The sequence below is a fragment of the Cavia porcellus genome, unplaced genomic scaffold (genome assembly GCF_034190915.1).
Source record: "Cavia porcellus strain 051 isolate PalLab524CR breed Dunkin Hartley unplaced genomic scaffold, mCavPor4.1 scaffold_14, whole genome shotgun sequence".
Lineage (NCBI taxonomy): Eukaryota > Metazoa > Chordata > Mammalia > Rodentia > Caviidae > Cavia > Cavia porcellus.
In genome coordinates, this window is record NW_026947497.1 from 7,885,835 (window position 1) to 7,903,474 (window position 17,640).

Here is a 17,640-nt window from a genome sequence, read left to right on the forward strand (position 1 = left end):
TCGGGTTCTTGGGGGCCCTCAGGCCCGAGCGCGAGCTGCTGCGCCCGCGAGCCCCTCGGCCCCTGCCCTCTGACGCTGAGGCAGGAAGGTCGCCCTTGTGAACTCGGGCGAGGACAACCGCTGACAGGCTGCAGGCTCATTCCTGCAGGATGTGGATTTCGGGGGGGTTTTGATGTAATTTAATTCCGACCCTGAAACTAGCTCTGGGGGCTGGTTGCAGAACTGCGGGTTCTCCGCCTCCCCGAGGCTAGGGTTGGTTTTGGTGTAGTTTGGGAGCAAATTTGTTTGAGATCTACGCTGGAGACCGGGTGGATTGCGCACCCTCCAATCCCGGGGGACCTGGGCACTGGTTGGGACTCCTCCTCTCCCCGGCCAACAGGGCCCGTTACAGGACCAGAGCGAGTCGCGGCCAAGGCCCTGTCCCCAGCGGGCCTGGCCCTCTCGGGTGGGCCAGACTCTGTCCTGCTGCGCCCGTGGAGGGATTGAGGAGGCTGGTGGTCCCGAGAGGATACTCTGGAGGGCGAGGGGCCGGGAGGGGAGCTGGAAAAATGAATCTCGTGACCCAGGGGCGGCATCGGCCCCTTCCGTGTCCCACGCGTCTCCAGGGGACTCAGGGCGCGGGCGCCTTCAGCTGAACGGAAAAGGAGCGGGGGAGCAGGGAAGCGGCAGTTTGTGTCCCCAGGGCTCTTCCGCCTCTTCTCGCCTCCACTTAAGACAAACAGACGCCACCCCCTCCCCGGGGCCAGGCGGGAGCCTGTGGGACCGTGACCGGGTCCCCAGATCCAGACGCCCGGCCTCCCGAGGAGAACCCAGTCCCCGCCTGCGTGGGCACCGCATGGGGGCACGGGGCGCGGTGCCACCCAGGGCGAGGACCACAGGAGCGAGGGCAAGCTGAGACCTGGTGCCCATCCTAGACTGGGTCACCTCTGGACTGGGGCGCCCGGGGTGGACAGGGGGCCTGGGGCGCTGCGGGCCGGCGGAGCGCTTGGCCGGGAGGGACACCCTGGTCCCCCCTTTCGGAAATCTTCCCCAAGCGCCTTAACTTGGCGCGGGCACCGCACCCCCGCGTCCCCCGTGCCCCCCGCAGCCCCCACGTCCCCCGCGTCCCCGATCCCGCCCGGGACGGAGGCGCACGGCCGGGCCTCTCCTTATATCCACGGAGGGCGGCGCCTGCCCGGCCCGGCGCGGCGGCGCGGCCTTTGAAGTCTGCGGCTGCCGCTTTCATCCTTTCTTTTTTCCCTCGCAGGCCCCTTTGTGTGACTAAATTTGGCAAGAATATGAATCCGAGCCAGTCTTTCCACGTGTGCTCCCAGCTCCCAGCTGAGAAGGCCAAGGGTTCTCTTCCGGGTAAGGAGACAGGGAGAAAGATCAAAGAGCGGGGTGGGGGGGAGCTGGATCTGAAATGTGAATTGAAAATAAAAATCAAGCCTGGACACATTCCAGTTTCTAAAGCAGAACCAACCCTCCGCAGAGGCCGGCTCGCCAGGGCACTCCTCTCTCTCTCTCTCTCTCTCTCTGTCTCTCTCTCTCTTTCTTTCTTTGCCCAAACCATCCTTGAGCACGTGGAATAAAATAAAGAGAACATAGGGAAACACTTAGCTTCTCCAGATTTTGTTTTGCAGTAATTTTATTAGGGAAAATATCTTGTTCCTAATTACCATTATATGCAGCTGAATTTCTGCAGCCATAAACACTCTTATTTCAGCAGGATTCACACTTTCTTCTACCATCACATTTGGAAGGCCAGCTCTGGCTGGACATGGGCGCCTGTGTGCTTACATTTCTTTTCTTTTCAGAATGTAGCACACTGCCCAGTTTTCTTCCACCAAAATCGGACTCTGGAACATCAGTGTTAATATCCTTTATTAATCAGGGTACTTGAGCTCAGAGTTGGCATTTGTGATTTGACGTAGTCTCAGTGACAGACTGTGGAGACCTTTCCTTGCACCCTACTAGTAAGAAACCTGTCTGTCTTTATGGTGAGAAATCTGCAAAGTCCCTGCTTGCCTGCACTTCTGGAGAATGTTGTGGAAGAAATGGCTTTGGAATCCAGTGCCCCAGAGCTGAAGGGAGCCTCTGAATTTCCTTGTCACATCATGGGTGATCTCAGGCAAGCCAGGCTGTGGCAGACTCACTTTCCTCCTTGTAAAAAGAGTGTAGTAATAAGCTATTCCCTAAGACAATGCACCTGAACATATGTATGCGTGTAAGGTGTTAGTCTACCCTGCAAGGCATTCCCTCGCAAGAGAATGGTTTATTGCAAAAATAAAAACTTCTCAAGCTCTGGGAACCCTTAGCACAGGAGCAGATGGGGATGGTGGTCTCACACTTACCAGTCCGTGGCTGAGACCAGCTCTGCACGTCCCACTGCTGTGTGACAAGGACCACCAAAATCCCTGTAGCATTTGTGACCTCCACACAGGATGAGTGGAATGACACACAGACATTCCAAGGAGAAAATGGGTATGCCTGATTCTTGTAAATGATTGCAAGGAAAAAATCACAGAGAAAAGAATATATTTTTGTGAGACATTTTATGGACGTGTGTCATAGGAGCTCTGAAAACAGCCTGAGGAGTGTGTTGATATCCTGCTTGTGTGGCTGAAATCTTCAAAAGAGCAGCAGGAAGATCTGGGCGGGGTGTGGGGGTGGCCAAAAGGTGTCCAAGAGGGGTTTTTGGGCACCCGTGTTTTAGAACAGAACAGGATTGCGAGTCTCCTGCAGAGGCATCTCGAGTTTGTGGCAGCTGTGGCTAGGGCTGGATGTGAAGGGACAGGGGCACCACACATGTGGTCTCAGGGAAGTTCACTAGGGGTCCTTCCTGTGTGGCCTTTCTTCACCTAAGGGGGTCCTCCCTGGGCAGTGTTCCCCAGCCTGCCTAGTACGTGGTCATTTCCAGGTGACCTGTATACAGACTGGGATGAGGCAAGGGACCCCAACGCCTGTCCAGTGGGCCCAGGGCCACCCAGGAGCAGAATCCCCGAGGTGTGGCTCTCTCTGGGCCTCCTGCTAGCAGCAGAGCAGCACCACTAAGTCACACCACAGGGACCCTAGGGACTTCAGCTGGCACTTAGGAGACACCATTTGTTTTTAATTGCTTTTGTCCCAGATTAGAAGTAGATGCTGATCAAGTTCACCGGCCAAGGTCACGCCTTCCTTCCTTCCTTTGCTTTTCTTTACCAACGGCAACCTTTCTGAAATTGTCCTTGCCCAGGCTCAGACCCTGTGGGTTCTGTCTTGGGGTTTTTTAGGGGGTGCCTGTGAAGAGGCCCTGAACATACTCAAGAGAAACCCAGGACCTACTTCTGAAGAAAATGGGCTCATGATGGGGAGGCATGGTAAGAGGGTTACCTGTGTTTATAAATCTGTTTCCTTGGTGGCTATGGTAAGGGACGTGTTTCTTGAACCCTGGTGACTGCACCTATTTTTACACTGGAGATGCCCCGGTTGTGTTCTCAGCCTTCCTGAGTGCTGTGGGCATCGGGTGAGCACCTAATCCCTGGATGGAGGCTGCAAGCCAAAGCCACAACCTGCGCACCCACAGGCGACCGCAGTGCTGAGCGAGCCGTGGAGATGAACGGACAGCAAGGTCATTAGTCTCATTGTTTATCCAGATTACTTGAAGCCCAGATTTGTGTAAATTTCAGTGCCAGCGGTCGCAGGCTGCCTTTGATGTGTGTAATCTGTACATGTTAGTGCCCCGGGAAAGGGCCTGACTGACAGGATCCACATCCAATCTCCAGAAAAACAGTGACACAGGCACAGCCAAGCCTGCAGTGGAACAGTTTTCTAGTGAATTCCATCAAAGTAAATGAGCCAACCTGGGGGGCTAGGATGGAGCCTCCTTTCCCAGTGACCCCGTGATGGATGAGCGTTTGTTTTCAGTGGAAGCTGAGGACTGCTTAAATCTTTATTCGCCTTTCAGGGGAGGAACTTGCCCTATAAAACCCAACATTTGACTGGAGGGTGCTTTCTTTTTTAAAGCACTTCTATGTATAGAAAGCTGCATCAGGCGAAGTTATCTTCACCAATAATGCATTTATCCAGAACACAGCCAGTTTCTAGTTCTTTCCCTGCCTGCAGAGCTGGGCTTCAACTCAGAATGAAAATGAAGGGGTGAATTTGGAGGGCTGAGGACCGCAAGGAGGATAGTCTGGGCTACAGAATTGTCACCGGGCTCACAAAGGTTTTTTGGCACAAATAAGGCCAATTTGTCTTATCTGACTTAGACTTGTGGGCCTTGCAGTCCACGCCGGAGTATCCAGCTCTCAGACCCACTTCCCTTAGGTTAAACTGGCAAAGGAGGGAGATGGCTTGCCATTCTAGGACAGGACACAGCCATTTTCGACTGCCAGTTCAGATAACTCTCCAAAGTCCTTGGATGTATCGTGAGGCTTCAGTTATGCAGATTATTTGGGCTTTGAATTCTCTGTAATTTTTTGATTGTTTTGCTCTGCACTTTCAGCAACAGAAGACCCCGAGGTGAGTCAGACAGACCTGGTTAGAGCTCCTGCTCCCTGACCAAAGCGCCCTGGGGAGCCCCTCGCTGGTCGCACCTCCCCTTGTAGGTGTCCAAGCTCGCCTCTTGTGTCAGTCAGCTTTTCATCACTGTAAGAGAACAGGAAGTGCTGCTTGTAAAGGAGGGAAAGCTTATTTTGGCTTATGGTTTCAGGGGATCTCATCCATGGTCATTGGCTCTGTTGTTTCTGGGCATGCGGTGAGGCAGAGCTTGGCAGCAGAAGGGCCTGGCAGAGGAGAGTCACACCCTTGAGAGCATCCCAGAAGCACAGAGAACACAGAAGGAGCAGGGACGAGGTACACTTCCTCCAGGGCTCCCTCCAGCCCTGCAGCCTCTGGTGGCTGTGGCTTGTGAGTTTCCCCTGGCACTGGTTTTGGCTTTTTCTTATGCTTTTTTCTGCTAGCCTGTGTGTACACACACATGCACACGCATGCCCAGATCCTTTAGTTCTTTCTTTCTGTCTCTTGTTTTGGTACTGTGAATCAAACTCATGACCTCTCGCTGGCCAGGCAGGCACTGTGCCACTGAGCTGTATTCCCAGCCCAAGACCCTTTAGTTCCATGCGTGTCCCCTCTAGCAGAGAGCCGGGGTAGAGTAGATGATCACAGTTTCACTCCTCGGCTTCCTCTGGGGCTCTGTTCAGATCACACCTGTTTCCCATCACGTTATCTGAGAATCAGCACTGGCCCGACGCCTCCTCCTCCATTCCGGCCTCTGTCCCTCCCTCCCCGAGGTCCGTCCTTCCCTCTTACTGCCTGGCATATTATTTTGTATTTCTTTGTCTACTTATTCGCTTTCTCCCTGACAAGTACGGAGAAAGCGAATTTTCTTGGCGTCTTCATTTCTTGGATCCTCACCACCTTCGCTGGCTGCTGATGCATAGAAGTTGCAATCGAAAGTGGGATGGTGTGTTAGCACAGCCTTGAACTTGTCTGCTCACTTCCCTTATGGCAGGGTACACAAAATCGCACATAGTTACGTGGCACAGAGTAGGTGGTAAACAGATTTGTGCAGAGCAGCACTGCCCATAGCAATGCAAGTTCCATAATGTCGTTTTCAGTTCAAAAGCTGCAAAGCCACAGATTAAATTAATTTTAATGATACAGTTGATTTAATACAAACTATAGTCATCTCTCTGTACCCATAGGGAATCACTTCCAGTATTGGTATGCTCTGAGGACCACAAGTCCTCCATATACAACTGTGTGACATTTGCATACAATCTGAACACATCCTCACATATCTTTAGTTGATTTATGGTCTGATATATAATGTCATTGCTGTGGAAAGTGCTGTCATGTTCCAATGGTTAAGGAATAGTAGTAAAATCTCTGTGCTTGTTTAGTACAGACATAATTTTTAAAAAAAAATTTCAGCCCACAGTTGGTGGAGTTTTGGGATATGGGAACAGAGGGCTGACTATATTGCCATTTTAGCATGTAATCATTGTAAAAACTTATTAATGACAGTTTCCATTTTTTCAAATATTAAGTCTTTGAAATCCAGGGCACAGGTTGCTTATAACACATCTGAGCTCAAACTGGCCCCATTCTGGGGGCCCCAAGGCATACTTGCTAGAGGCTACTGTGTTACTACATCTGCGGTCCATCAGCTCTTTAATGACAAGTTTTTGTCTGATTCATCTTTATAACCTCCCATAGTGCCTTGCACAATTCCCTCCAAACGGTGGAGGATCAAAGATGTATAAAGAATGGTAACACAATGCACCGCCATGTACCCTTTCTCATGACTTCCAGCTTCATTAGAGAGTGTAATAAGTCTGAGATCCTAACAGCCCTTTAAAGTGTATGGTAACAGTGCTTTATTTGTGATAGATGTGGATACTTGTGGTTCACGGTGGTGCTGAATGGTTTTGTGTTTTTGTCCACCTTCTAAGTAACAGCGAACTTCAGGAACAGTGTAACTTGAGGATTCCCTGTACTCTATATTCTAGGGCAACTTTTTTTCTTCCATGGAACTGCCTGCCTTGCAGATATCTGGAGGTTTCTCAGCAAATCAATAAGCATTCCCTTGACAACTTTACCTTCAGACCGCTTCCTCGGCTGGGTCTTGGTTCACATGGGTCAGATAGGAGCTCGGCTTGGGCCTGGACTTTTTAGCAAAATACCTTAATGGAGCTTAGCCTCAGTCTCAGGCAAAAGGCCTCTAGGAGCACAAGCCATTCCCCCCATTTCAGAGATTTAAACCTCGGGAATAAGAGGAGAAAGGTGAACAGTAGCCAGCAGGGTCTGTTCCTGGAAGAATCGGTGCAGAACCTGCTGGGGGAAACGTCTCCCAGACCACGATGCGCTTTGCTGGTGCCAGAACATCTCCTGGAGCTCAGTCCATGAGCGTGTCCCCACTTACTGTGGCTTTTAAAAACGACCCATTGACTCAGGCATCAGACACAGAGGGGTGAGGGTGAGGCTGTTTAACAGGGAAAGTTAACTGTGTGGGCACTTGCTAAAGTGATTCTGCCAGCACAAAGCCAAAGATATATTCAACAGGCCCTCGATGAGCCGTTTGTAGGATTGTAGCTTATGACATTGGGAAGTCTGGCTGTACAAACTACAGAGTCATGAAATCAGTTCTAATATAGCCACCCAGGGAATCACTACACAGCTATGAAAGTTGTGTTTGATTTTTTTTTCATTCCTGTGATATAGAGCTGATGCATAAATAAGAAAAACAGGATATAGGAGAGTGAATATATTCTTGCTCTCATTTTTTAAAAAGCCGCTTTGTACATATTATCTATTAGAACTTGTTCACAGGAACCTGGTCTTTCTTACCTCAGTGTCCCTGGTGTTGAGAAGAATTTCTGGCACAAATCAGGACTCTGTTCATATCTGTTGATTGTACCCAGAAAGAAAGACACTGAGATACTAACAATTTACCTTAAAGAGCAAAAGCATGGATATTTATTTTCTTCTTCATGCCTTTTAAACAATCTGTATGCAACAAACCAACATTATTAAAGTAATAAGATATAATATGACCAAAAAGTTTAAAGACCAAAAGAGCAGATCTTAGGGAATTTTAATACCAACCACTGCCATGAAAAAGGTTAGTAAGTCACAAAGGAGGGGGATGAGGAGACAGGGCCAGTTTCTGTGGTCACACAGAAGTCACTCCAAAGGGTTCTCAGGGCGTACAGCAATCATCAGGATGGGCTTTTAAAATGTAAAGTAAAATTTATTTATTTATGTTAGTGCATTGCGGCACATAATGTTTTCACTTCTTGTGTGGAAAGGATCCATCTCCATTCTGGTTTTGGTCCATCTTTTTCTCCCCTTCCCCTTTAAAAAAAAATCTGTCTTCTTGACCTCCTGTTAGTTTTTACTTTGCTCATTATTTATGGTTTGGGTTTCTTACATGAGAGAAACCACGCGGTATAAGCCTTGCGTCTGGTTTATTTCATTTAACATCATGGTCCCAAGGTGCTTCCCTTTTCCTACAGATGACTCAAGTTGATCCTTCTTCGTGGCAGAGCAGTGCTTCATGCTGTGTAAATACTGCATTTTCTCTACCTTTCATCTCGTGGTGGACGTATAGGCCGCTTCCAAGATTTAGCTCTTACGAAGTTGTGTTGCTGTAAACATGGATGTGCATGGGTCACTGTGGTTTGTTGACTTTTTTTTTTTTTTTTTTTTGATGACTTCTTTAGGGAAGGTAAAATTTAACACACAAAATGCACAAGTCTTCGGTGAATGATTTAACAAGTGTTGATAAATATATCTGTGAAACCATCACTCCACTCAAAATACCCAACATTTCGGTCACCCCCCAGATTTCCTTTCTGGAATGAGCTCACGTGGAAGCCACTTTTTCAGCTCCACGTTTAGTAATATGTCACTTGTCATTCTCATATTTTTTACTGTCTGCCTTCAGGTATGCAGCCCTTAAACTTTCTGGAGCGTACTTTCTTTATGTGAACAGCAGTCAGACGTTTGCCAGAGGAGAATACACCTCTCCAGAAAACACGCTCATGCTGGGCTTTTTGGGTCAGAAACCCAAAGGCTGACCAGTACAGTGAGACACCACACTTTAAAATTTTTTTTCAGTGCAATAAATGAAATAATGGCTGTGGTCCCCGCCATGACAGCACTGAGATGAGATCTTGGTTGGTCCAGTGGTGAAAACTTTGGGGGAGGGATCTGTGGGGCAAGTGATTTCCAGGGACAGCTGCACCCTGGAGACTTGGGAGTGCCAGCTTCTTCCGAATGTGTGAAAGCAGAGCCTCGCACATATGTGTAGTGTGCTCCCCCCAACCTGTGTGTCCCGCAGTTTCCACTGTAGTCCACTCACTCATGCAGTCGAATCCAGCAAACAGGCCTGCCTTCCGCAGTGGCACAAAATTGTGCTCATAGTAGAGGGGCTCCAGGGAGGTCTGGGGTGTCCTGCGTGGGCTGTGACAGCACTGAATAAACTCCCCGGGGTGCTCTGGGAATTTCATAGCAGGACTTCTGAAGATGAATCCATACAGAGGATGATTTGATGCCCAAAGTGGTGACGCCTAGGTGGGAACCACTGTTCAATGGTGGCTTAAAAAATCAGTAAAAAATAGGCTGAAAATCAGGATTTAAATATTAATTTCCATGAGGAAATGGACAGAGCAATAATATGCTGATTTATAATCTTTGTGGTAAAGCAGGGGAGAGTTCCCACATTCCAACTCAGTATTTCTTCCCGTTTCCCTCCTTTAGGGGTGAGCAAAGGTGGGTGCTTGTTTTCTATATAGGAGTTAAGGCTCTGATCAATCAAATATCCATTACTCCAAAAATAGCAGCAGGAAACGTGATCTTTAAATAAAAATCATTATCATTGCATCTATTTCTTAGCTACTAAAGGGAGGAAACTGCTGAAAATCAAATGGGCATTGAATATTAGTTACCCATTGCACTTACTGTGGATGATTTAAAAAAAAAACCCTCTATTCTGTTTCGCTTAATGCTTCAAGTAAATTACATTTTCTGCTTCTCACATTTGAATACAGGCTGTTATCTTAGGGTTCCCAGCACTGTGGAAGAAATATTTCATGGAAATAGTTCTATTTCAGCCATAATGTCTCTTTTCCCTCCTTTTCTTCATTCAGAAAAAAAAGAAAGCAATTATAATTTTATTTGGAACCCAGGACTCTGATCTTGTGCATAACCGGCCCTCACTCCGGTTAACCAGGGGATGAGTGCTATCCTATTTCCTCCTAGTTTCTTCTAGTCTCAGTGAGATGAAAGAAGTATCTGTAATCAAATAAACGTAGTATTGCAAACATTACAACTAATTTATATCGTTAAAAACTCAAGGCTGTACTCAGATCTGACCGGGAATATGATACAAGATTTAATTTAAAAGGAAAGAGAGAGCAATTTCTCTTTTCTTTTTATTTTCGTAACTCAATTTCCCTTGTGCCGTGACTCAGTAATGACCCTGCCAGCTTCCCCGTGGCCACTGATAAAGAGACCGCACGTTCACCCGCTGCACTGTACCAGGCTACAGCACAACCTGCTCCGCCACTGGGTTTTGAGATAACTTGGGATTATTGCTTACTTGCTCCTGCATGTCTTCCTGTTGTCTCTGATTTCCTACTTTACAGATCACCAATATACATAGAACAGACAGAAGCCGTTCACCCTTCCTCGTGGATGACACCTCACATGCCGGGCGCCCCCCGCCTGTGCTTCCGTGGTGGTGGCCCGTCCCTCCCACGCAATCAGTCAGGACTGGGGCCTCAGGTCAGTGATGCAGCTCACTCTTAGCACGTGCAAGGCTCTGGGTCCATCCCTCGCACCAACAATGAATGCAAAATACCCTACCTTGGGAGGAGGGAACCATTGTAAAACTCGGATCATTTAGTTAACTAAACTGAGCGGAGCTATTTTCAATTACGCTTCATTGTACCAGGGAAGTGGACATTTTTTTGAGATTCTGAGCAATGCTGACATGACGTGAACTCGAATTCCTGGCCTCTTGGCTTCCTGGAACACACTCCAGATGTATGTCTGACCCCGGCTCTTTGCCAAATCTGGCAACCATGATAGTGAGTCTCTCTCCCCTTATCTGACCCACTCACTGATGACACTCCCTGCCCCTCCAGCCTGCCACCCGCAAGTGGCCCAGAGGCTCAGGCTCCTGGCTAATTCTTCCCTCCACTGCTCACTGCCAATCCACTGTGCACCAGCAGCTCCCAGAGTCCTCCCCATGCCCCTGGTGTGCAGCCTGGCTCCTCCAGCTGCCTGCAGACCTCTTCACGTGGGGCTTGCTTTGGCACCCGAGGCTCCATGTGTCCAAAATCCAACTTCTGGTCCTGCCTGCTCCTGCCGCTCTGGAGTCTTCTCTGGTCGAGGTCTCAGTAGCCCAGACCAAACCCTACACGGCACCGACACCTGCCTTTCTCTCTCGCCCTGCAGCCAGCACAGCTGCACATACTTTACCCTCAAGGAGAACCACATCAGTGACTCCCCCTTTCCCTGGAGGCTGAATGTTCTTGTGCTGGGACAGCAGCTCCTAACTGCTCATCAGAACTCTGCTCTGCGGGGAATATCCCAGCCAGTCCCCCTTCTCAGGGGTCCACAACTCTGCAATCTGTATTTTGCCATCTTCTGGTTCCCTTTGTCTACCATACGCAGCCAAATAAATTTCTTTCCGGTTCCTCAATCTTTGGCAAGCTCTTTCCCCGGGATGTGTGCACGGAGTGTCTGCTCTCTGTGTCTTAACCTTTCCCAGATCTTCCCGGGGCTTATCTCTTCATCTCCTTTACAGCTAGCTCTCCTAACATCCCTGGTTGGCATGGTTCTAATTATTTGAAATCATAGTCCCTCACCAGTCATGGTGTTTCTCTATCCTCTTTTCCCACTTGGTTTGTATTACTTATCATCAGCTGGCATCCTCTATGCTTTATTCATTGATGAATGGACTACCTCTCCCGACAGAATGTAATTAATTCCCTCCAGGTAAGAGATTTTTGGCTGTTTCCTTCATTGCTGTAAACCCAGCTTCCTGATTTAGCGAGAGTCCAATAAATATTGAATGAACGAATACCTTCAAAAAACGCACGCTCACAAATCAGCAGCAATGGTACCCAACATTTTACCACTGATAATGTTGTGATCCCCCAAATGTGATATAGTTTGATTTTTGTAAGTAATAAATTATATTCTAAGTGAATCAAGGGTGCTGTTCTTGGAAGGACTTGACAGCTTTTCCAAGGGTAAAAACTCCTTTTTAAAAGTATATAATCAAAGTTGGGCATGGCAGTACAAGGCTGTAATCCCAGCATTTAGTAGGCTGAGACAGGAGGATCATTGTGAGTTTGAGGCTAGCCTAGATTACACAGTGAGTTCAAGGCCAGCTTGAACTGCTAAACAAAATAAAACAAAACAAAACAATGTAGGGCCCAGCAACTAATTCCTTTCCCTGGAATGACCAAAAGCCATTTCCTTTTCTCTTTCCATCTCAGTGTAATTGCTGGAGCTAAGCCACATCTCTTCACCCTCCCGGGGCAGCCAGGAATTCTGGGAGTGAAGTCTCATGGCTCACAGCCGGCAGCATAGACAGAGCACAGCTCTCCCACCTTCCACATGGGCTGATGCTGAGCTGTGGTGGGCACTGCTGCCTGGCTTTCCACAGTGGGATTGTGTTCCAACCACCTGGATCCTGCCTTGATAACTGTTATGGTTTATAGCTAACATGTCCTCCCAAAGTTGCATGATTGGATCATAGTGGTGCTACGCTCATTGGTAAATTTGGCCATGCATGAGTTCAGAGTTGGCAGTGCTGTTGGAGGGGGAGCCTGCTTGGAAGGGCAGGTCACTGAGGATGTGGCCCCAATCTCTGCTTCCTTCCTACCCCGAAGCAAACAGATGTCTCCCACCAGGCTGCTCTACTTGGAGCCAATAAGCCATGGACTGAACACCCTGGAGCCATGAAGTAAAAGCAGTCTCCTTCAAGTTGCCAGCATTGGGTATTTTGTCCTCATGACAGGAAACAGACTAAGATAATAATTTATCTACTGACTTTCTCCCTTCCTCACCTCGCTTCTCAGCCCCTGTATTCCTGCTTCCATGCTCCTCGTACCTGTCCAGGAAACAGCTGCTGCTGAGCCCTTGCCCAGGGATTACTTCTGGGCAGATCTACTTGAAGACAGGACCCACACATCCTGAGCAGATCTGCTGCTTCTTAGTCTCCCTTTGACCTCACAGCTGGACCAGGTTTCAATCTAGAATCTAGATCAGGTCTCGAGCTATAAATCTGACTGTCGAGGGCGTCTGGTTAGAGTTTCTAAGAAGCTTTTTTTTTTCTTTCATTATATTTATTTTTTAGTTGCCATCTATTTATTGTGAGAATGATTTTGTTTGCTATAATGATACAAATAGATCAGTTTGAGTTTAAAAAGTGAGTTGGCAGAAACAGAACTTTTACTAAATAATAGGCCTGGTGGGTAGAAGGATCTGGCAAAAATCAGAGACTTCACGGGCTGAAGGTTAGGGCTCCCCCTTCTGCTCTGGGGACCTTTGGAGGCAGCCATAGAATTTCAGGCCGTGGTTTATGGTGCTTTGACCATTTGGCAAATGGTGACATGCGGCAGCAGCTGGGTCCCCTGTGAAGTTGCTATCTTTTCTCTCAAGTTTAAACGCTCGAGCACAGTAAACACATGTATTTAGTAGGTTCCTAATGTTTCCTCCTGAAACACTGCACCTTCCTCTTTCTACTCCACACTGTTTTCTAGGAAAGCAGCCGTTGTCCACCATCTGAACGCGCAGGAGTAATTACTGTTGCACTGTGGGGTGGCATCTGCTTTTCTGCTCCTTCTAATAATACGCATGTGTGGCCCTGAACTGTTCCCATGTAAGTCCTTGCTGGAGGGTATTCGATGTCTTCGGACTCAGTTTCCCTCTTGCTGCTCAGCATCTTCAGCTGCTGCAGTTCCCTGAGTCCTCTTCCGCCTCTGATCTCACGCTGCTGTCCGTGTTCCTGCTCCTCCTCCATCCAGAGAGCTCTGCCATACGTGTGTGTGTGCATGCATGCATGTGTGTCTGGGGCTCACACCCAGGGCCTTGGCTCTGCACCCAGCCTTTCTTCAGCACAGCCACATTCTAAGACTCCCTGAGCACTGTCCTTCAGCTCCTGGAAGTTTGCTGTGTCTCCCACCTGAGCTCCAGACCTGAAATCCCTTCCTGCAGGTCTCATGGCCAAACTCATCACATGCAGGACACTTCTAATCCCCTCCCCCCACGAACCCAGGTTTCTCGTCTCCTTAACATAGCCCGAGTTGGGCCCTCACTCCTAATACCTCTGCCCTCACCCCCATCGCTGACACAAGTGCCGTGTCTCTCTCTCAATGGCCTTCTTGTCTCTTGTCCTTTGGGAGGAGCTTTGACAGTCACTTGGGGAGGCTCCCTGCTTTCAATCCCATCCAACATGTGATCAAAACAGATTGTTTTTTAAAAAAATTATTATACTAAAGACATAATGCTGTGCATCCACCTCAAAATTCTCCTCCTGGTTCCCAACACACTCCTCCCATCGTCCTGCCGCTTTCTGAAGCAGCTCTGGGGCCCTCTTGCCTGAGTGTCTGTGCAAGGTGTGATCAAAGCTGTGGTGACTTCTGCGACTGAGTGCCATCCAAGAAAGGCAGACTCGTACAAATATCTCAGGGTCTTCATTCATTTCACTCACTTGCGAGCACTGTGTGTGACTGACTTCTGGCTCTGCCCCCAGATCGAAATGACCGTGAAAGGGAAGTGTTTTGAATCCATTCAGGACATCAAGGCAGCCAGGACAGCTCAGCTAAAGAAGCTCAGGAAAGAGGACTCCAGAGCTGCCACAGAAAGCGGCGAGAACCAGAGGATGAGTGTGTATGGGGCCAGGAGAAGGATTTCGAGGGGGATTAATATCGATGTCTCTTCTGTTGCAATATATTAAAACATTTTAAACCGTTTATCATGTTTTTTACCACATATCTATGCTCAAAGGGATTTTTTATATGTATACAAAATCTGTGGCACTTTCTTATTTACAACACTCTTTCATGCGAAGTTCAGAAGGATGATTATGCAGCTTATTTCTAGGGAATGGAGCAAGATCACGTACTTTTATCTCTGCGCTTCTAGTTGGTTTTCCCTTAACAATGTATGTAAAATGCACAAAGATTATCAATGGGGTTGTTACCCAGGCATGCAGTGTTGAACGGCACGGGGTATCCCATAACTATGCACAATTATTGTACACAAATTAAAAATGTAAGACATGCTGGGTGTGGCGGCACACAGGGAGGCAGGGGGTTTCAGGCTTGAGGTCAGCTTGCACTATCTAGTGAGACTTATCCGAAAAGAAGGAAACCTTTGCCTGACCAAAGAGAAAGCACATTGAACGCCAAGCTCTTCTCCCCACAACTATTTGCAAGAAATCGCTGTGCCGATTCTCCCACTGGACAGCCCTGCCCCTCCAGCCCTGGCTTCACCTGCATCTCTGGGCCTCCTGACAGCAGCTGCATCCTGCTTCCGGGCCTTGGTTCCCACCTTCCCTGCCTGTAGTGCTGATCCGGCTGCTTTCGTTCATCTTGTGTTTGAGCATCCTTCGCAGTTCAGCCAGGGTCGCCTTTGCTGTGAAGGACTTGTCTTCCCTACACCCAGGGAGGAAGGGGTGCTTCTCTCATCCCAGTCCTGCAGCTTCTCACTGGAGAAGTCATTCCGGCATGCACCTGGTTTGTGACCCTGTTCGCTGCACATCCTGTGTCCCAAGGTCTCTCGACTCTCGGTCAGTATTCAAGAAACAGCAACACAAACCCAAAACTGTGTCCTTTGCTCAGCCTCTCCCCACTTTCTGTGCAACTTGTGTGTCATGTGTGTGGCCTCTGGCAATCAGTCAAGGGTCTCCACCTCCCGGAAATGGAAACTGAGGCTGGGAAGTAGACCAAGTCACTCTGATGTCCATGGGCGAGTTGAGATTCAGAGCCTGTGGTCTCTCATGAAGGTCACCAGTACCCCCAGGATCAGGCCTCTCAGATGCCTCCCTCCCAGCCGCTGGCACATAGCGACTCCAAAGCCCACGAGCTTGGACATCTGCACTGAAGAGCTGTCCTTGTGACAGCTTTATGCCTGAGCAGGGCCCAGGGGAGGGGAGCCCTGGGTGGGGGTTCCATCCTGGAAGCCGGGCAGCATGTGTGTGTGTGTCTATGGAGATTGGTTCTTGCGGAGGAGTCCAGGGTGGGGTGTCACAGTGTCCCTGCCAGCCTGCATTGGGTCCTCAGGCTCAGAGGACCTGCAAGATTACTCTGCAATTGGGGAGACTGTGGAAGACATCGAGGGGGTGCCAGTCCTCTTCCTTAGGAGCAGGGAGAAAGAATAAAACTTTAGGGTGCTTAGGTCAGTTTTTAAACCTGTGCATAGAACCTGCCCTGCAGCCACACAGAGTGGGGGCAGGCTCCAGTCGCCGGGTGCAGATGCCAACCTAGAAGTCCAGTTTGGGCTGTAGCTGGCCGCTGTGGCTGGAGCCAGCTCTGAGGACACTTGGCTCATCCCATCCCCACTGGGACAGACCTGAGGGCAGGCCTGAGCACAGTGCACATGCCTCTTGCAGAGCCGAGGGGCCCTCAGGTCCTCTGCAGTGGCTGCAGAGCTGGGCGAGCTGGGCAGGTTGCTGCTGGGAAACGCAGGGCTTCCTGTTGAACAAACAGTAGGACTTTTGACGATGCAGGATTTGGGCCACTTTGATCTAAAATGTTTAGTAGACAAAGGATAACTATTTATTGTTTTTATGAACATTGTTGTATATAAAACAAATTTGGTCGACTGGGAAGGAATAAATATTTGCGACGGCAAACATTTAAATGCCAGTAGTTCATGTACCTTGATTTACAATGGTAACGTTTGGGTGGAGAGTTGAAAAGAAGGAGCATGCTTTTGTTCTTGTTTTATTTAGAATTTCTAAAGTCTAAAGGAATGTTTTTATTGCAAGTACATAAAGTAATGAAAAAAAAAAAAGCCCAAGCACTTAGATGCCATTATAGAAGCTTAAACTTTCAGTATTACATAAGCAAAAAATATTCTAGCCGATTTCTTTGAAATCTTTTTCTAATTTTCTTTTCTTCTTAATTTCCAAATCCAAATTTGTTGTTACAAGAAAAGGAGAGGAAAGAAGTGTCAAGAGGGGGGAGTAAGAAGGAGCCAAAGGTCCAGGTGGGCTAGTCCAGGACGGGAGGCAGCGGGCTGCCTGCAGCCGACTGAGACCATGGGTGGCTGGGCAGGGGCAGTGGAGCCAGGGTGTCGCGCAGCCTGGAGGGTTTATTAGGATGATTCAGAGTTCAGCCAGCCTCATGGATCCGGCCTGGATGGATGACTAAGCAGCGACCAGCTCCAGAGTCTTAGGAACCCCAAATCCTAAAATCACTTTGGAGCTGCTGTGATGCTGGCCAGGGTCATCCAGAGGGAAGTCATCTGATAGGCTTAGAGGCGCAGACGCCTGCCTCTGGTGTCACAAACATACCATTTGCCTTGATCAGAAGTTATTTTCAGGAGAGAAATATGCGTATCTCGGGGACTTCACCCACACTGCAAACCACACTGCAGCGTTGAATACTCTGAAGTTTCATCACCACCCGGTGCTCAGAGGGGAGAAGAAAGCCCGCTGCTCAGAGCTCCAGGCTCCACTGTTTTATTTCCAATTCGATTTTCCCTGTTTTATTTGTGGCCCATCATCAGCAGGCAGAATGGCGTAGCCATGGCGATGCTGACAGAATTTGTCCTGTCCTGGGCCGGTGGGCGGGTGGAAGAGGAAGATGACATCAAAGAACCTAGAGACTGAGCACATTTACTTTTCTGATTCAAATTACTTTGTTTGGAAAAGAGTAAACACAATTACCCGTAACAACTGAGCTGGGAGGCTTTGAGGGTTTAACACCACATTGTTTTCCTAGGAGAGGGTGGGGAGCCTGGATCAGGCAGAGGGCCCGGGAACCAGGTGATTTTATTTGTTTTCACTTTTTTCCCCCCCGCTTCTGAAAGGAATCTAGGTGGTTATAGGGCACGGCTTCGGATTTCTTAAATAACTAGCTTCCTTAGTCTTCCTTACTTAAAATGGAATCAATGCTCATTACATATAAAGGTTTAAAGAGAAAACTTAAA

The 17,640-nt window shown here is 48.6% G+C and overlaps 1 long non-coding RNA gene across 1 annotated transcript; it reads left to right on the top strand.

Annotated features, from left to right (window-relative positions):
- The first annotated feature begins 1,189 nt into the window (after nucleotides 1–1,189).
- Nucleotides 1,190–14,446, top strand: LOC134470375 (uncharacterized). Its single transcript, XR_010039225.1, has 3 exons — nucleotides 1,190–1,347; nucleotides 10,113–10,251; nucleotides 14,237–14,446. It is a non-coding gene; the product is annotated as an uncharacterized LOC134470375 (long non-coding RNA).
- The last annotated feature ends 3,194 nt before the right edge of the window (nucleotides 14,447–17,640 follow it).